The 19,789-nt window shown below is 37.1% G+C and overlaps 1 long non-coding RNA gene across 1 annotated transcript in view; it reads right to left on the minus strand.

Annotated features, from left to right (window-relative positions):
- Window positions 1–19,789, minus strand: part of LOC139145862 (uncharacterized) — a 53,626-nt gene that overhangs the window by 19,216 nt on the left and 14,621 nt on the right. Inside the window, exon 2 of the long non-coding RNA XR_011555040.1 lies at window positions 1,794–3,294. This is a non-coding gene — a long non-coding RNA (uncharacterized lncRNA). The remainder of the gene's footprint in view (window positions 1–1,793; window positions 3,295–19,789) is intronic.

A 19,789-nucleotide genomic window follows, 5' to 3' on the forward strand; every position in this document is an offset into this window, starting at 1 on the left:
GAATATCCCAATCCACATGTGGTTAATGCCATTCTTTCATAGGAGTAAGGCTTTCACAAGCTGTGACATCCTGCGTAAGCGACTTGTGCGGTGAAACACACGCTATAATTGAGTGTCTGTCTGCAAAGTATCTCACGGGCGTCCATTAAAAATGATGATAATTTTGCTGTGTTAAGTCTGGTTTTTCATGTTTTATGACAGTATTACTCTTGTAAAAGGAAATATGTGTGAGAGAGACGGACAGAGACAGAGACGGATACAGACTCATAGACAGGACAGACTAATAGACAGACAGACAGACAGACAGATAGAGACAGATATGAACAGACAGACAGATGACGAATGCATAAAGATGCGTGCATTCTGAAAAGACTTAAATGAATATGTCATGGAAAGACAGGCAGGGGGAGAAAGATAGGTACATAGACATTTACATACATACATTCATTCATACATACTACATACATACATACATTCATATACATACGGATAAACAGACAGACAGACAGATAGATACACCTAAATCACTCAATTTTTCAAGCGATCTGTCAAGGTCCTATCATAATAGACCTATGACAAAATGGGAGTTGCAAGCTATTTGAAAACCTGGCGGCGCTCCTTTTCACAGAGTTTGTATTAAATATATTTTTACAAGTTCAAATAAGTGTAAACAACTATGAGCTTTGATTACTAATTGCAGTGTACAATTATGACAGCTGCGGTTTCCGTTTGTTTTGATAGTTCATAGAACCCATTGCCAGTCTGCCAAGTAAACAAAAGATACTGAAATTTTCTAGGCTTATTAAAATTGATATTTGCAAAGCATTACGACTGTACCGTTGCAAGTGACATCATCCTCTGCGAACTCTCAGTAAACATTTACAAAATATTTCATATTAACTGGAATCATTATGTGTAATTCCCGCTTTGAATAAATCATTGTACAATTTTTAGTGTAACCAAGTGTTAACTACAATGTGCGTGTTTTATTTCATGCCATCTGGTGTATTTATTAGGTGTAAATTTCCGAAATCTGATTTGCCAATATAATAAAAAATAATATAATGACCGTATAAAATATTTCAAAATCTCGGAAGGAACCAATAGATAGATAAAGGTTGACAGTCAATAATGTCTTTCTGTAAGTCGCATTGACACTTTTCTTACGATTTATGTGAATTTTATGCGTTCTACGGGAAAAAGTAGGGCACGATGTGAGGTTATCAGTTTGAAGGGAATAGAAGAGCATTTGCAGTCAGACTATCGATTAAGACTTTTTTCAGAAAGTATAAAATTGCCAAAATGAGAAAGATATAACCTAGGGTGATTGATGCCACTGCTGGACCTTTGGAAATGCACCGGCATTACGTAATCACTGCCTTGTCATTCTGTACAGACGGACTGTGTAATAAAATCATATTTCATCCAAACCATTCACTGTGTCCAACGCTAGTACTGAACACATTCTTGCCAATAGTTAGTTACCTGACGGAAAGCTATTACCAGACTTGGAATGTATTTCTGATTTTATCGGTCCGTGACTTTCTATCTTTTTGACAATAATGCAATCTTTGGTTAGAGTCATACATACTGTTCTCTGTATCTGAAAAGCGAAACCTATTCCTGAAATTGTGGATCTATACATACATACCCGTCTTCTTAAAATCCCATCATAGACAACAAAAGTGTTCTTTCTTTTAATTTGGTCTTCTAAGCAGGGATTTCTTCAGGTTGTCAATCTACACTAATCTCGAAGAATACAAAATATATCGGATTTCTGTACTATAGCTTACCTGCTTCCGCGCGGTGTTGAAAATGATACTATAGAGTATTAGCATGACGACAAGGGGAACTATAATCGCCACGATGAAATTGAAAAACATGTACTCCATGCGATGACATCCATGAAGAAACATTGGGGTTCTTCGGTCGTCCAAGGTTCCAGCCCATCATAGGCAGCGTACCAATAATCATGGCAATGAACCAGGAGGCGGCAATCATAGCAACGGCGCTTTTTGTCGTCATGTAAGAATGGTAGCGTAGCGGGTGAACGATGGCGATGTATCGGTCGACACTGACGCCGATCAGGCTGAAAGTAGAGCTTGCGCAAAGTCCCAGCAAGAATGACAACATAAAGAGGCATGCCTCGAAGTTGGCAGGTAGACCGTAACTTGTTAGTATTGCGAAGGGAATGGCTAGTGATCCTACTAAGAAGTCAGCCACCGCCAAAGACAGTATGAAGTAGTTAGTGATTGTCTGTAGTCGTTTAGTTTGATAGATGACCCATATTACCAAACCATTGCCAAAGACTGCCAATACGGCAATTACTATCTCAGTAATAAGGTAGAACAATTCGACGGCCATTTCTAGCGACGTTCTAATACCTTCTCATATGAGTTTACTAGTGAACGTCGACCCGCCTTCTTTGTGTCCGTGAATCTGGAGTCTGTTGTACCGATGTGTCTTGCAAATCAGCGAAAAGCGGGTCACAGTATATCGTGTTTCAAATGCAGAAGTGCTTTACAGCGCTCGCCTAATGTTGGTATTACTTAACACCAATTTATAGACAATTTGAAATCGTTTACTGGTGTCGGTTTCTGTGACGTCAAAGGATCGGTTAAGTTCAATCAAACAGTCACGAAAACTAAAGACAAGATCACTCTATGGAGTCTATTCAAACTGCGTTCAGTCACCTGGTGAAGTCTTCCCTTTCATGAATTTAAACTTCCAAATCGTTAAAATCTGTCGTTGGTACGATCTGAATAAGTCTTACCACGCGGAAAATTTCGCGTTATTCTGTTGCAACGGCTATTATCACCTTTAGTTTGAACCAGTCTCAACGAAAATAAATGGAAATGGTTGCATTCCTGGGTTGAAAGGCATCCGCACCGTTGTGGATTCGTAAGAAAACTGTAGTTGAATTGTCTTGAATAAAGTCTCTACCTTAACAAAATTACTTTCAGAAAAAAGTCATTGCCAGATTGAGATGCAGTTGCTGAGTTGACGGATAGATGTGTCTCAGCTGTAGTGCCGCTAGTTTCCAAAACAGTTACTTTGTGTCCATTGGTTGTATCAATCGTTGTGGAAACTCTCTTCTGGTGATGAGCATAGCGCATAATGGAATGGTATGAGCGAAGCTGCATCGAAATCATCAGGATTGGAAGTGAATCAAGAAGCCCAGGGTCTCCTGGTATCGGCTCGTGAGCTGAGACCACTATTTACGTCACTGCAGGTTTTTATTAATTTCGGAGATGGCGCCTAACGCTGATTGGACGATAGGACAGATCTATCACCCTGGAAACAAAAAACATGCAAATAAAATTATGTTTTACGCGTGTTTGAATGGTTCAATTAATGAATAACGTCGATAAAACATACCTTTTTCGTCCCACGTCATTCGCTTTACTCTGAACATGACTATTCACAGCATCATCGTGAGTTTTTCATGCATGGATGAATGAGCAAAAATAGATAATGTGTCAAAACCAGTGAATATAGTCAAAATTTTGAAAAATTCGCAAAACACTTGCATTGGGCACTGCAAGTGACGTACATGATAATCTGAGGTCAAAGAAATATTATTTAATTTTTGGCTAAAAGGGCTAACAATATCTTTGAATCTTCGATAAAAACAAAACATTTCTATCGTAAAAATCACAAAACTCGGCAGAAATGTTACGAATAGGTGATTTCTTCGTTCCAATAGACCGAATCACTATTCTCTATCGCAGCCTATGGCACAAACATGTACACGGGGAGCTTATCTCGAGGGGTTGCTGAAGGTTACAGTTTGGTATGAATGAGATATGGCGGACTTTGCTGACTTATGTATGAATACTGAAATTATTCAAAGACTGATACATTCATCGATCCATAAGTTGTTATGCATAAGCGACAACTCGTCCCTGGAGCAAGTCGATTAATTCGGAAAATGCGAATCTCGTGACAAATGTCCTAGGCTTTGATGGCAAGCCTAGACATGTCATATTGCCAATACCCATGTTTTCAGGGATTTGTTTTCTGACATCGAATAATAACCATGCTACGTTGGAAAAAAATAATGGAAGTCAATTACTCTGTAAATCACAACAGTTTTCGATGAGGAGCGATTTGACCTCACCGCTCTCTTTCCACGCGAAAATTGCTGAGTTTTAAATTACTAACTGTTACTCGCCACATTTCGTCCTTTCCTTATCGACTGTTTTAAACCAGGAGCACCCTTTCTTAACGAACTGTTGAACGAATTTATTGTATGTTATTTCAATCCCTACCGGGTATCTCATTAATGGTAATTGTGTTCATGGGCGGAATAAAGGTCCTCGTTTAGGGTATAAGAGAATTAGTATATAATATTACTCCGCAAATTGAACAGCATTGCAACATACCCCGTTATTCTGTACACGCACATTGCAGATGAGATCACTGTACCAATTAGAAGACAAGTGTAATAGCGTCTTCCGATAACGACGCCATCACAGACATAAGGCAAAGTGTAGGGGTGGTGTTTTTACGATTTCTGAATAGCAATTTTCCCAAAAAGCATATCTTCATCTGAGATGATCGAAGTAGCCATGACACATAAATGCTACTTACTGTCTAACCATGGGGAAGTCAAATTCTGGCCATGTAATCGGCCTAGTTTGGTATCGCGATTTTGCCATCCTTCAACGTTGAGTACATTTTGATAAAATGACATTTTGTTTAATCATTGTAATATGAAACGGTATAGCAACGGATCACAGGTAAAGTAGGCTGTTCATATCGGGTCGTAACCTTGACGTATTTGTGTTCCAATAAAGTTTTCATTTGCTTTTCGTCTTTACAAAGCAGAAAAGCATTTAACTCGATTTGCAGTTTGCGAGTAACCCGATACTTAAACGACAGATATCCATGGCAAAGCAGTAATGTACATTACTTGAAAGTCGATTCACTAGAAATCAAAATTTGATTAAAATGTCACCGGATCAAGTTGAAAGGAACGCGCGATTCATCTGTGGTCGTAGCTATAGTAAACACCTATTGCCTGGTCATGAGGGCTATAGCGCCCGTCTATTACCCCGAGGGACCGTGTGTTACCAGAAACACATCGCTATTCCCCGAGGCCGTAGGCCGAGGGGTATAGCGATGTGTTTCTGGTAACACACGGCCACGAGGGGTTATAGACGAGCGCTATAGCCCGAATAAAGACCAGGCGATAGGTGTTTTATAACACACCACATGCTCATGTTGTATTGTTATATAGTTTTTAATGTGTTTTGATATTTTGCACCACAACAATCCATTGTAACAAGTTTACTGGGCGATGTTTCCACAGCGGTTTCAGTTGTACGTGGTAGTACCACTTTCTTTCAAAAAATATTCTAAGCATACCTAGCGACATCCTTAGTTGCACTTTAATCTTTTCCGTCTATGAGCTGTTCAAGTTCCTACGCTGTTGGACTGTTGGAAAATGTTGGAAAATCTGTTTTAGAGAATGTGTTGTCACGTATCCCGGACGCACATCACGTTCCAGTCACCCGCCATTGTTGCAAAGCTGCAGACGACACTACGGTCACGTGACCAGACACTTTTCCAAATTTGGTCAGGACTATTTCCCTAGGGAAATAGCTTTTCAAAAAATACCCTCTGACGTCACTTTTATCGATCTGATGGGGACTAGACATATCTATTTTCTCGTCATGTGACTTTTTCTAGCGAATCGCGACACGGAATGAGCATGTGGCGTGTTATAATCTGACCTAATAAACGAACGTATTAAATAACACAGCAGACTTTTTCCAAAGATTATTCATGAAATGAGTATAGTGCATCCTTTAGTTAGGGATGGACCATTAGATCTTGGGAGGAGGGATGGTCAAAAACAGAAAAAAAAAATTTCAGAGCAGAAAGTTAGGAAAAAAAATCTTCAAACTAGTTTGCAAAATAAAAAAAAATAAATAAGAAGACAAATGCGTAAAAAAAAATCTGCAGAAGTCTTTAAAATCTTGAATTTTTTTTAGATTTTACCGACAGGAAGCAACTTTCTGTATTTTTAGTACATCCTCAAGGCACATTTTTAATTTTAATTTATACATTTAGAGTGACTGTATCTCTTATACTAGAAGTTGTGATTATCTTATCTTTTCAGGACTTTCGTATTCTGATCACTTGAAAATTGTAAATTATAGCGCCTGTTTTCTACTTGTTTCCTGCGTACAAACCAAGCAGGTACACTAGGTAAAACATTGAAACTATGGTATGGTTGTCAAGACAGAAAGTTATATTTGCCTTTTAAGATCAATGTAAACAGATGTAGGCCACATCAGGTTCATTTTTTCACAGCATTTTATTGCAATGATGAATGCAAGAATGGGTGAACAAATAGAAACACGTCAATAATGATAAAACAACATATCAAGTCATTATGTATTATTTTGCTTTTAAAAAGGCATTTTCTCAAAAACCAGCCTCAAAAAACAACAGCAACACATTTTTTAACATTCAACAATACACTACATAGAATGCCATCTATCCAACAAATCCCAACACAAAAACACACAAAAGGGTTGAACTTTGAAAGTTTCTCGATAGCAAATACTGAATAAATCTGCATGAATAATCGTTTGTATGTAGCAAATGCTGAATGACAATTATCTGAAGAATTTTTCCACCACAAAAAAGAGCATGATTTAAACAAATCTTAAAGGACTTATGTAGCAAATTTCAAAGAAATTGGACAAGCCTTTTCAGAGAATACAGATTTTTTTTACCATGAATGGCATAAAATGCCCTAAAAAGACAAATATTGAAATTTCACCACATCCATACACATCCAATCAATTTGGACATGCTGCTACAGAGAAATAGATGTTTTGATCTAAAAAGGGCAACAATTGCTCTAAAAACACAAATATGCAAATTTCACTATATTTTGCAAATAGCTTCTTAGCTTGTCAAAATCAATTGTAAATCATGAGATATGCATGATGTTTGGTGGGGTGAATGTAGGCATTTCACCACGCAGTAGAAAGGGAAGCCAAAATAGTCAATTTTCAAAACTATAGGAAGCTACTGAGGAGCAAGAAGACCACGTTTCAGAGGAAGATGTGTAATCTGAAAAAAATGCTCCCCAAGTGCCACCAAATAACACCATTTTAATCTCTATTTTTCAAAAGCTCCAACGGCAGGAGGGGGACCTCCCCCCGCAAAAATACTCCCAAAGTGCCACCAAATAACACCATTTTAATCTCTATTTTTCAAAAGCTCCAATGGCAAAAGGGGGACAACCCCTCCTGACCTTCCCTCCGCAAAAATACTCCCCAAGTGCCACCAAATAACACCATTTTAATCTCTATTTTTCAAAAGCTCCAACAGCAGGAGGGGGGACACCCCCTCCTGACCTTCCCTCCGCAAAACTACTCCCGAAGTGCCACCAAATAACACCATTTGATCTCTATTTTCAAAAGCTCCAACAGCAGGAGGGGGGACACCCCCCTCCTGACCTTCCCTCCGCAAAACTACTCCCCAAGTGCCACCAAATAACACCATTTTAATCTCTATTTTTCAAAAGCTCCAACAGCAGGAGGGGGGACACTCCCTTCCTGACCTTCCCTCCGCAAAAATACTTCCCGTGCCACCAAATAACACCATTTTAATCTCTATTTTTCAAAAGCTCCAATGGCAAAAGGGGGACAGCCCCCTCCTGACCTCCCCCCGTGACTGCTTGCGCGCCCACATCTTTGCCCTCTTTATCCTCAGACAGCGACGAACTAAAAAAAAATTATAAATCTGAAAATTTACTCTGGAAAAAAAAAAATTTTTAGAAATTTACGATAGTAAAACAAATTTCACAATTTCATTGTGACCACCCCCCTCCCAAGATCTAATGGTCCACCCCTTAGGAAAGTCGTCATCGTTCATTGGGGTCAATTGTATCTTGCCAAATTTTCTAAAAGCAATTTTGAAATAAACAAGCAGCTCCTGTGGTTTCTCATTAAGCCATCGTAATGTCATAATCTGCGGCCTGACGACTCCCGGTCGTGGCCAAAGCTATTCTCTCACACAAAATTTATCTCCTATATTGAGAGAAATATTCTCTCTTACTTTTACAGAATTGAAGTGATCGAATACATTAAACAGACTGAAAGGAACACTAGCCCGAATGAGGTATGTTACAACACTACCGTTCTAAAACCCAAGCTGAGAAAACATCAAAGAGTTACTTAACAGTTACATTTCTTACAGACAGACTCTCTCTACCTGAAATTGACATAGCATATGAGCTGACTATTGTCTAGCTTTGCGTGTGGTGTTCCCATGTACGCTTATGACTTTCAAAGTTTTGTGTGTACCTATATGGCGTCAGCATTGAAATTAAACCAATAAAACCTGGCATTGGATGTTAGCGCCAAATTTTATTTTTTTTACGCATATGTGGGAATGTATTAAATCTTTCGCGTCCTGCGTGTATATAGACTTTTGAGAATTTTTAGCCCCAAAACAATGCCATTTTGCCCCAAACTTACCTCCAACCGGTAAAGTTGAAAATAACCAACCACTACCATTGAAGTTTTCACCTTTTCTATCATCCCAGGACTGAAATCTTGAAATTTTACACATTTCGAGCAGAACGTTGACATCGTTCTGATCCTCTCATTTTAGGATTTTGAGAGTATATATAAAACAGACCCTACTTTGACGAGAATGCGAAGAAAGCTAATCGGAAAGGAAAATCCGGTTCTGTAAAACACGGATTCTGTTTGCTCTGCATTCGTTGTCCTAATTTTGAATATGATTTCCCGGAACTGCAATTATTCGAGCTCCACAGTTCCACTTACATGACAAATTGCCTGTATATGATGTAAGGGGTACACAATAAACGTTGTACAGGGCATACATGTAAATTGATAAGGGTTGAAGAGTAGGTTCTGTGAGCACACAGTGAAATATACTTGTAGGAACAAATAACGATAAATGTCAAAACGTAAGAAAATGCATAAATTCAGTAGAGCCGTGACCTGAGTTTATCATAACGCTTTTCTGCGATCAAATACCGCATCAAGATAAACTCGCAACAGTAGGCCTAGACCAGACGATATTGTCATCGCAATATCGCAACATGGGAACAATTTTCGATAAGCACACTCTACAAATGTTTCAGAAACCCATTACTCACGTGTGTCATGCCGTATTTTCGCCAAGTTGTAATCTTGTCGATGTAGCCAGTATCTCTCTGAGAGAAGCACGCCACATATGTCAGAAAAGCTACATTGTACGTGTGCTTTATTACGAATCATTCATACCGGAAAGTCACATCGTGTTTGCAATACTCTATTTGGGAATTACAGAAGTGTGTTTCAAGCTTGATAATGACAACAAAAGAGTCTTCTTTAAGGCATCTCGACCAGGGAGATTGTACCAGTGATTGTGCAGTGGGATGACTTTTTTGCTTTTTCAGGGTGTTCGTATTCGATTATTTTGAATAAATGGCTTGTTCAAGGGCCTATATAAATGTGGGCACCAATACAGGGGCTCAGGTGCTGTACGTAAACAGTGTTCGAGTTCTCTACCACTGAAACGCAATCTATCTTCTTTGAACCAGCTAGTAAAGTGTAATTTCATTTAACGTCCATTATCGTATTAGTTTAAATTGTACATGTAAAACATATTTTCTTCCACTGTCTTTTCATACTTTTTATGTTCATAGTTTATAAAATGTTATTGGTGCTATTGGAGTGTGAACACTCCTCCGAGGATGATAAACCTATTACTGTCATGTGGCCTTGTTCAGTCTATAGCTTTATCACGTGATTTCAGCGGAAAATTAGATTTAGGGAAAGTGATTTCGTACAAGAAAGTCTTGTAATCACATGGAAATGTTCTGAAAGTGAAATCATTCATGATTTTTATTCTATGTTCTCTTTTGTGACAGCCTATCGATCTTTTTTTAGATTTCATCTTTTCCATATTACTGGAAATCACGATTCGCAACAACGTCGACTTTCGGAAAAAAAAACTTTCTTTAGGCGTCAACGAATTCATGCCTTTATCAATCAATAGATACACGTATATGACCAATCCTTCTACAATAGATTTAGACAAGCAGGACACATTTTGATTTCAAAATGTTTGCAACTTCTCCTATCAGGATGCAGAAAGAAATTAAATACATTCTCGGACACACAATGGCAGACACTGTGTTGTCTTTGTAGTTTCCATAAGCTGATATGCATATCAAACATTAAAATATCAATAGAAGGACTCTCTCGAGGAGCTGACTCCTTTATAACATGTAGGTATATTTAAAAATCATCTGGAATCACAACGAATTCCCCCATCATATCCGTGTTTTTACTCTCCATATTCTTGGTTTCATTTTCGATTTACTTGTTTGACCTATCGCTACAAAAACACGTCCGTCAAAAAACATGTAAATGACTTGTAGTTTTTTTGAAACCAGCTTTAAAGCTGTCAATACACGATAGTCTGGTCGACTTTACCTCGATGATATCACTCCCGTTAGTGCTGAGAGTTTGCGAAATTACCAGCATGGTGATTGCATATTCTTCGATTATTATCGACCAGGGAATAGATATTGATATATTTATACAGAAGTCAGACTTGTTTGACTGAAAACAGATCCCGCTTGCTAAACTCTGACCCCGAATACTGTATTTACATATTCTTGAAGCGGATCTTGTATATCACAAGACGATACACCTGTAATATGGGAGTATTTAGCGAGCTGCGACGTTCACAGAATGTAAAGACATCGCAATCGTTGTAAGGAGTAAAAAGCCGCCATCAAAGATACCGGGAACCGAGTTCTTCACTCGTCTTCAGTCAAGAATGCAAAATCTCATTAACAATTCTACTTCGTTCGGAACAAGTACAGGTGTTTTTGATGGTGATGTTAAAATGCCCCTGTTTCTTTTCACCAAGATGAAAACGAAATGTCGAAATAAGAATCGTGGGAACATTAGTAAATTCCTATTGAGAACATTCTAGCAGCGTAACCCCCCTTGTATCACTGCCCGAGGCATTCCTTGTGGTTGATATATACCGATCTTCATGCGAATTGAAAACCAAACAAAGGGACATGAACATTCAATTTGGCTGTAATGTGAATTACACTATTCTACCTTCTACATACGTTTGCAATTTCAGTCATGTCACTTTTAAACCGATAAATTCTATAAGATGGGGAGATAAGCTTATTTTCAAGGCTGTGCGATGTTTTATGATAATCTTTAAATTAACAGGACTGCGAGAAAGTTAAACTTGTAATGACGTTTATAATTACCATCACTGATTGTCAAACGGACTGAAATATTCAAGGAATTTTTCTGCTCTTCACCATTAAACTCTTTTGACATATTAAACTCCGACACTCCGCAAAACTAACAGCGTAGAACATCAGACCTGTCTCAAAGGCTATTCCACTATTCCACACAGGGGACATTTTTGCAGTAGTTCATAAACTCTGGCAATCAATCGAAAGCAATTTGATGAGTTATTCAAAATTCATGATTATTGGACTTTTCGATGGTTTAAATCAATTCCAGCTACAACACTCGTGTCGCTATGTAGGCCTAACAGGAGGAGGCGCGTTATACGAGAAACATGTAAAGTCTATCGATTTTATGAAATCATGGATTGGCACACGACCACACACTACTCTCAGACTGTATTTCAGCTGTAGTATTGGACTATTGGCCCAAGGGGAGATAATAATTTGCCTGATGCTAAGAGGGCATGTCGACCTAAATTTTTATTACTGCATGTTTCTAGGAGAAAGCAAGTGATACAAGACCTGGTAAAAAGCATAGAGTTCTCGAACAATTTGTCACTGTCGACTATTATGATTGAATATTTATGGCATTACCTAAACGATTGTAAATCGCCTTATAGGGCAGTAGCGAACCAATAATCTTATGAATATTGTAGTTATGGTGTCGGTGTAATTTCTGTGCGATGACGGTGTGGACGAACACAAATCTCACTGCCCTGACAAGCTGTTTTTGCTCATAGGATATTTGTACTGCCTTTTACCCAGTGGCGATGTTTCATGTTATCTCGTACATGTCTTTCCTAACTTGTGTTGGTCGACAAGCTATTGTCATAGGCTTGTTGAATTTATCCATCATGGAATATCATAGTGGCGTTTAAGTCGGTATCACTGCAACATTTCAGGCAATGTCGTACCAACACCTACATGAATGTTCTTTGCCTTAACATTCAACTGCAGGTATTACATTCCCCATGAAACAAGGATATAATTGTCTGATTCAACCATAGACCGTAGTTTCTCTACTGTCTATTATATTCAATCAATTAATGCATCGATATTAAGTTCACATCGAGGCGGAAAAAGTCAACAATCACATGATGAAATATCCTAAAAGTCAACTTATATCTGTTGGTGCCGAAGTTCGAACAAACTTAAGTAACAACCAAACAACATTACCAGAGAGCTTTTGAAACACCATTTCGAGAGTAATCGGTATCTTTAGTACATTGCAATGCATTTGAGGTTTTATGGCCAAGCGTATTAATCTTTTCATTCTAGCTATTGGAAATACTACTAAAGTTCATTAAGATATGCATCACACATTATGTATGCAGACAATCAATTACTTTCTTCAATTAATAAAGCTCTTTATAGTTGTATTATGGGAATTAAATTTCCAGCCGCAAAAACAAACATAGAAAAAAACTCTTTTTGTTTTTTATTGTTTTCCTTTACGCATGACGAACGCGCCTTCATGAACGATTACCAACTAATTGCATCGCACAAAGTGACGACCTATTAAATAGATAACCAATCACTTCTTAATTAATTGCTCTATTGTGAAATAAAATCAACTTCTGCGAATCGGAGAAGCATCAATGACGTATAACATGAGTGATGTTTCCGCACACTTAAATCGATTCATCTGTCCATATCTTATTAAATAGTAACGGATGTCTCTATGTTTCCCTGGTTACTTTGACAACTCTCACATTGCAAAATGTATTGGCAAAAATAACACAACCTTTGGTAGGAAAACAGGAAGAAGAAGAAACAATTTGAAAGGATAATAGCCTTCTTTAAAGTAAACGTATCGAAACTGCGGACCATATCAAAGAAACGAAAGATAGATGATATTTCCCTCCAGTCATGCCATCAGATTAGTTACGAAAAAGTCATAGCTGTCTTTAGTGTTTGAAGTCGGGTTGAGGTCTCATCATTGTAACAACTTAGTCGCCGAATACATGATCTCTCATTTTCAAGCGTCCTCTAATTAGGGCGTTGTTAGATGAGACGGCTTTGATGAGTTAAGTTAAAGCTATCTCAATGTAACTTGCCACTCGATATTTTAATGCTTTGTTCAGGAACTTTACAATGTAAAACAAATTTGCCCAATGCTTTACATCGGCCGATGTTTGCCATACAAATATTTACTGTTCAGGCAGAATTGTCATACTGTTTACGTATGTACTTGAGTCAATTTTCAACCATTTCTTTCATAAAACAAAACATCGAATTCACCAGCTGCACATCACCATTACGTATTTGAGACATCAACTACATTAATCTTAAATCGTTCGAGCTACAGCGGACATTTACGCTCGAGCTATAAACGGACATTTACAAATTCTCATTTCCGGATAATTTAAGCGCAAGGAAAACAATACTTTGATACGATGAGATCCTTATTTTGTCGGGAAACGTTTTGACAAAAGACAAAAAAGCCAGATCTACGGGGTGTTTCAACACTAAATTTCAATGATATTGCGGTGCCATAAGATTGGCATATATGTGTATATGAAATTAAGTTGCATCTAGAATGCCTAGGCATGTCATTTTCACAGCTCTAGGCACGAATAAATAAAACAAAATGGCCGCCTGGTAGCATATTTGAACAGATCTAGGCATGTCTTAGTTACAGCTCTGGACATGGAGAGATTAAAACAAAATGACCGTCTGACAACCATATTACCGATTGCTTCAAAGTTGACACAAAAAAATCTTGGAGTTCCATGTCGTACAATTGAAAATAGATTTGTTTCGTGATACGATCTAATATGACCTTTACATGGCTATTTTGGTTTAATTTTTTTTCACATCAACAGCCATTACGTACGCAGACATGCCTAAACCAATTTCATTTAAATGCTGTACAAATATAACGTACAAAAATGTACATCTGTCAGTCAATTTGTGTCAAGATACGACACAATATGGCTGCCAGGTGGTCATTCTATAACGATTTTTTTCACGTCTAGAGCAATTACACAGATATTCTACCATTTTTTATGGTTTTTATGTCCCCCGCCGTTACTGATTAGTATCTTGACCGACTACATTTAAATTTGAACAAGGTTTGGAACATGATTTTAATATGTATGTCAGTTTGCGTCGCAGTACTATTATTGCACCAAATAAACTGAAATATTGTTATCAAAACAGGGATCAACTGTTCCCATAAACATTTGATCCCCCGGAGACTTAATTAATCAAGTTTTCCCCATCTGCCCAATGATGTATTCAGTCCGATAGGGCAACCTTGATTGACAGTCGCACGTAATAATTATTGCTAAGCGATGCCTCTCGTAAATTTACAAATTGACTTAAAAGATGTAGACAGTTACTATTTTTTACCAATTTTTCGGCATTTTTGAGACCATTGCGGTGATGTTTTATTTTAGTTCAAGGTGTAAATGAATATCTGCATCCGGTGTCTAAACCTTAGTATGAATGCCTCTTGAGAAGTTAATATTAAGTTAACAATAGTGCAAAAAATAAATCGGAGAGGTTCAACAGTCCACTTCCGACAGCTTCATTGAAAGTATATGCCTATCTCTAAGTGCTCTTCTAATGTCAGGTTTTAGTAAACATCAGGGCCACAGGGATGTGGTTCAGTTAGAAATATCTCACCGGCAAACAGGTTAAATGACGTTCAATGATGAATTATTCAGATACTCGATACACGAACACTGTGTCAGATTTGAGAGGTTCATAAATCGTTTAGCAGGTCTGTAAGTGTAATTTTGTTATTTTACAGTCAGTGCTCTCTGTCGGGACTTGGAGCAGGATTATTTTCTAAAGTCGGGATATTCGACGAAAACCTTTCAATGTCACTAACGATGAACTTGACCGGTAAAATCTGTCAATGTCACTAAACATTTCAATGTCATTAACGTTTAACTTGACAGGGAGCGGTGTATCCTATTAAACCTTCAGCCAATTAAAGTTTTGCAATGAAAATGTAGGATAAAATATAATGGCGACTCGTACAAACTAGTAAATTTCGCAAACATGATATATTCAAAGACTCAAAGATGTAAATTTCATTTTGTACCATATTTTTTCAGTATAATTTGGATAATTCAGTGAATTTGGAATGCCTCATCAGTTGCGTATCTACAGAGTGACTATATTGTGCGTAGTTTAAACTTCATAGACTGTGCACACACATCGCCGTGCTTTAAACGTTTGCATACATGCTATCTACGTTTTGAACAAAAGTCTGCAACACTCACATTTATGTAGGTCATGAAAATTAAGAATTTCACGTAAAACAAAAATCTAGTTAACAGCCTACATATCTGCTGGTCGTAATATGTCCATTATTATTGACCTGATCTCCTCTATTAAATGATCATTTCACAACATTTACATTCAATTATCCGATATCTTTAGTCAGATCACATATCAGGGACTGTCTTGCTTATACATGTTCCCGTTGTCCTTTAAATTTGTTTTTCCTTCCAACGATATCCTTCACTAATTTTTCTTTTCAATCTTTTTTCCGAATTTTGTCGGCCGGGACTTGGAAATAAACACCAGATTGCATACAGCGTTACAGTGAATTACGAAACGGCATCGACGATATTGCGGTTCCATTTCAGTAGAATAATGCTTAACTTATCAAATAGGAAAGCTATCTGACATGAAATGTCAGAGATTAAGGTACTTTGGAGCAAAATTAGTCATCAAATATGAATGAAATCTCCCACTGGCAATTACAAATCAAATCTGAAAACCCTCTGACAGCCACTTTTGGGGCAAAGGTTGTTTTTTTTCAAAACGACACTATGGACTCTAAACATTTACATAATAGGCGAATTTCACCATCACATCATATCATAAAATTCAACTGAACTCAACTAAGTTATCCCTGGGATCCTACCCAAGAAAGGTAAAAGCGTACATTTTGAAAAATGACTCAATAAAATAAGAGGAGATTGACCCTGAAAATTTACACGTATAATTTTGAACGAGTCATACTCATGCTATATAAAAAAAAATACCGCAATTATACGGTGTCGCTCAAATTTGATCAGAATGGTACATACCAAAGATCAACAATAAGTGTTATTTCTATCTGTTCGGTGCAGGAAAATTATACGTTGATGTTATGACAATTTCTGCACAGTACAACCAGAAAAACAACAAGACATATTTAAACCAGTAAAACAAGAATGACAAAAGTAAATAAGGTCTGAAACTTTAGGTACTGAAGGTCAACTTTAGCAACATGCATAGCAGAGAATCTTTCAACCATGGATGTACAAAAATAGACATCCATGGTTTCAGCAGATCTGTTAATATGTCACAGTTCATAAACAATGACAGGAAATGACCAATTAGCTGTTTCAAATACTGCTACCACTCCCAAACATAATAGGTACCCTGCATATAAATAGGTTAAAGGTCAAAATCCTCTTATTCAGATGTGTGGGCTGATTCAGTTCACTGCCACCACTCCTGCACACTTGCAGTATTTCCCCTTTTCTTACCTCATTTGCACATTTTTGACACTGATGTGTTCATTTGAACAAATTCACATCTCAACCCCTACATCTACCTGTACACCAAATACTGAGACGGTAGCTTTGGCGGTATGGGAGCCTTTGTGTGTGACGGACATACATCCGCACATACATACCCACAAATATACAGACATACAGACGCCACTCAGACTCATCATATAAGCTCTTTTTGGTATATTACTTTATTCCTTCATAATGTAGGCCTCCGGCCCTTATATGAGCTTACAATATCTATGTGTCTTCCAGAGACAAGTATTTTTATCAGAAATACAAAGAAGTATGGCGTGAAAAAAAAAAATTACAGCGATGAAGGGAAAAAAAATAGCAATAGTTACAGTTTCTCTTTAATTCTGAAAATGTGATAGATAAATAGAGCTAGATTTTTTATTTGATTTTCGTCTTTTGTTTCCATAAGTATATTGAAAGTAAACAATGATGGCGACCTGTAAAGATTACTTGGAAGGTATTTTTCCCTTAAATAGTTCCATGTACTACATTTAAATAATAAGTGATATTCATCCTCTATTTCTTTGTGACATAAATGACAGATCCTAAATTCTCTATCCACACCTCTATGACGTCCAAGTTCTATTTCTAATGGGTGGTTTCCGCATCTAAATCTTGCCAAGGCTCGACGATATTTAAAAAGATTTATACTTGAAATATACAGTTCTAACGTTACATCTGTCTTAAAATTTCTATAATAACTAGTTTTCTCACATGTGCTTATATCTGACCACCATTCTTGCCTTTTTGTATCTTTTACTCTGTTGACAAACTCTGACAGGAAAAACTCTGTATTACCAACACTTTGATTTAACCATACATGCCCCATACCATATCGATACAGAAGATTTTTCACATCAGTAGCCCACGTATACTTTCCCAATTCGTCTCTTTTGAATAGCATTTTATATGCTTTAGCAGGTAAGCGAGTTTCTGGCATTTCCAATAAGTGTATCCAAAATTTTACACATCTTTTAACATAGTAACAAAATAACGGCAATCTGCCGCAATCACCCAACACAGCACATGTTGGTGCACTGTTTGAAAGTCCTAAATAACGACGACAGAATAATGATTGAACTCTTTCAAGATGTTCATATGGTTGAAAGCCCCAAACTTCTGACCCGTAGCTAAGTACAGGTAAAATATAGACATCAAAAAGTTTAAAGTACACATCTGGAGAAAGAGCTTTCATATTTTTGATATATTTTCCTAGCATTGCAATTTTCTTTCTTGCCTTAACAGCCATGTTTCTTGTAGTTACAGCTAGTGATCCTTTACAGGACATAACTAGACCAAGATATTCATAAGCACTTTCTACTTTTAGCTCTTGCCCACCAAAAAACCAACGCTCATGTCTACTGAGATATCCCCCTCTCCTATACACAACTACCTTAGTTTTTGAAAGGTTGACCTTCATTTTCCATTTCAAAGTAAAATCATACAGGATATCAATAAGTCTTCTTAAACCCACCACTGTATATGCAAAAATTACTATATCATCTGCATATAACAACAGAAACAGCTGTATCATATCATTTGGTATTAACTGGATTCCGGATAAACCGGAGTTTTCCATCATCTTTGCTAACTCATTTATGTAAAAACTAAACAAAATCGGGCTTAACATACAGCCCTGACGTAAACCTTTATGCAGATCAAAATAATCTGTTGTTACATTACCACTCCTTACATTTGATTTCACGTCTGCATAAATTCCTTTCAACATCTGATACATTTTACCGTCAATGCCTTCTAAGGCTAACCTATACAAAAGACGAGTTCTATCGACAGAGTCGAATGCTTTCTCAAAGTCGACGAAGAGACAATACAATTTACTTCCACTTCCCATTGATAACGACTTTTGTATTATTGCGAATAGTGTAAAGAAATGATCTACTGTGGAGTAACCTTCCCGAAAGCCCGCTTGGCATTCTGGGATATTTTCATTTTCCTTTGCCCATTCTTTTATCCGTTCATTTAGGATACTGGTAAAAATTTTGCTAAATACACTAAGAAGTGTGATGGCCCTGTAGTTTCTGGTTTACATGGATCACCTTTCTTGAATAGTGGTACTATTGTACCGACTGACCAGCTATTTGGGAAAATTCCCTGATCAAAAATACAATTGTACAGCTTATTTAGGAAAGGTAACAACACATCTATTGAATTCTTAAAAAATTCTGCTATTAACATATCTGGTCCCGCTGACTTGTTATTTTTAAGTTTGCTTATTGCCTTCAGTATTTCTTCATCTGTAATTGAACAATTCAAGATATCCGAGAAAGCATCATCATTGCTCTCCGGTACATGTAACCTACTGGCATCAAACTCAGTAAGGAAAAGCTCCATTTCATGTTTAAAATCCATATTCATGTCTAAGTCATCTACAGATTCTTGAAAGAGATTCGAAAAATACGACAACCAATCCTCAAGTGAGACTAGACTTTGCTGTTGCTTACCACGTTTTCTTAATTTATAAGATTCCAGAAACTCTTTTCATTTGTCATATTCTCTCTGAGAAATGTCTGTGCCTCCTCCTCATATGCACGCTTTTTACAGCGTATCAATTTTTTATAAGACTTTGTCTTTTCTTTATACGTTTCAAAATCCTCCTTCAACCCGAACGACGAAATTTTCTCAGACTTCTCTGCATACCTGATTTAGATTCTGTACACTCTTTATCGAACCAGGTCTTTCTACAGGAGTCATCTCTGAAGCTCTTTTTGGTATTTATATATAAAACCAAATATGAGCTAAAAAACTATTTTGTTTTGCAATAAAGTTCTTACATTTTGAATAAGAGGCATTTTAATTTTGTCAATCATGATTTAATCACCTTTTTTGAGTGTTAGTCTTTAAACCCTTGCCATTTTAGAATAAGGATAGATAATGCCAAATAAAATAGTCGTTTTTTTTTCTACATATACTCTTCTTTCAAGTGAAGTATCATATTTCAGAAAATCGCGTCTTGACTTAAATTAAT

This window comes from Ptychodera flava, chromosome 12 (assembly GCF_041260155.1).
Source record: "Ptychodera flava strain L36383 chromosome 12, AS_Pfla_20210202, whole genome shotgun sequence".
Classification (NCBI taxonomy): Eukaryota; Metazoa; Hemichordata; class Enteropneusta; family Ptychoderidae; genus Ptychodera; species Ptychodera flava.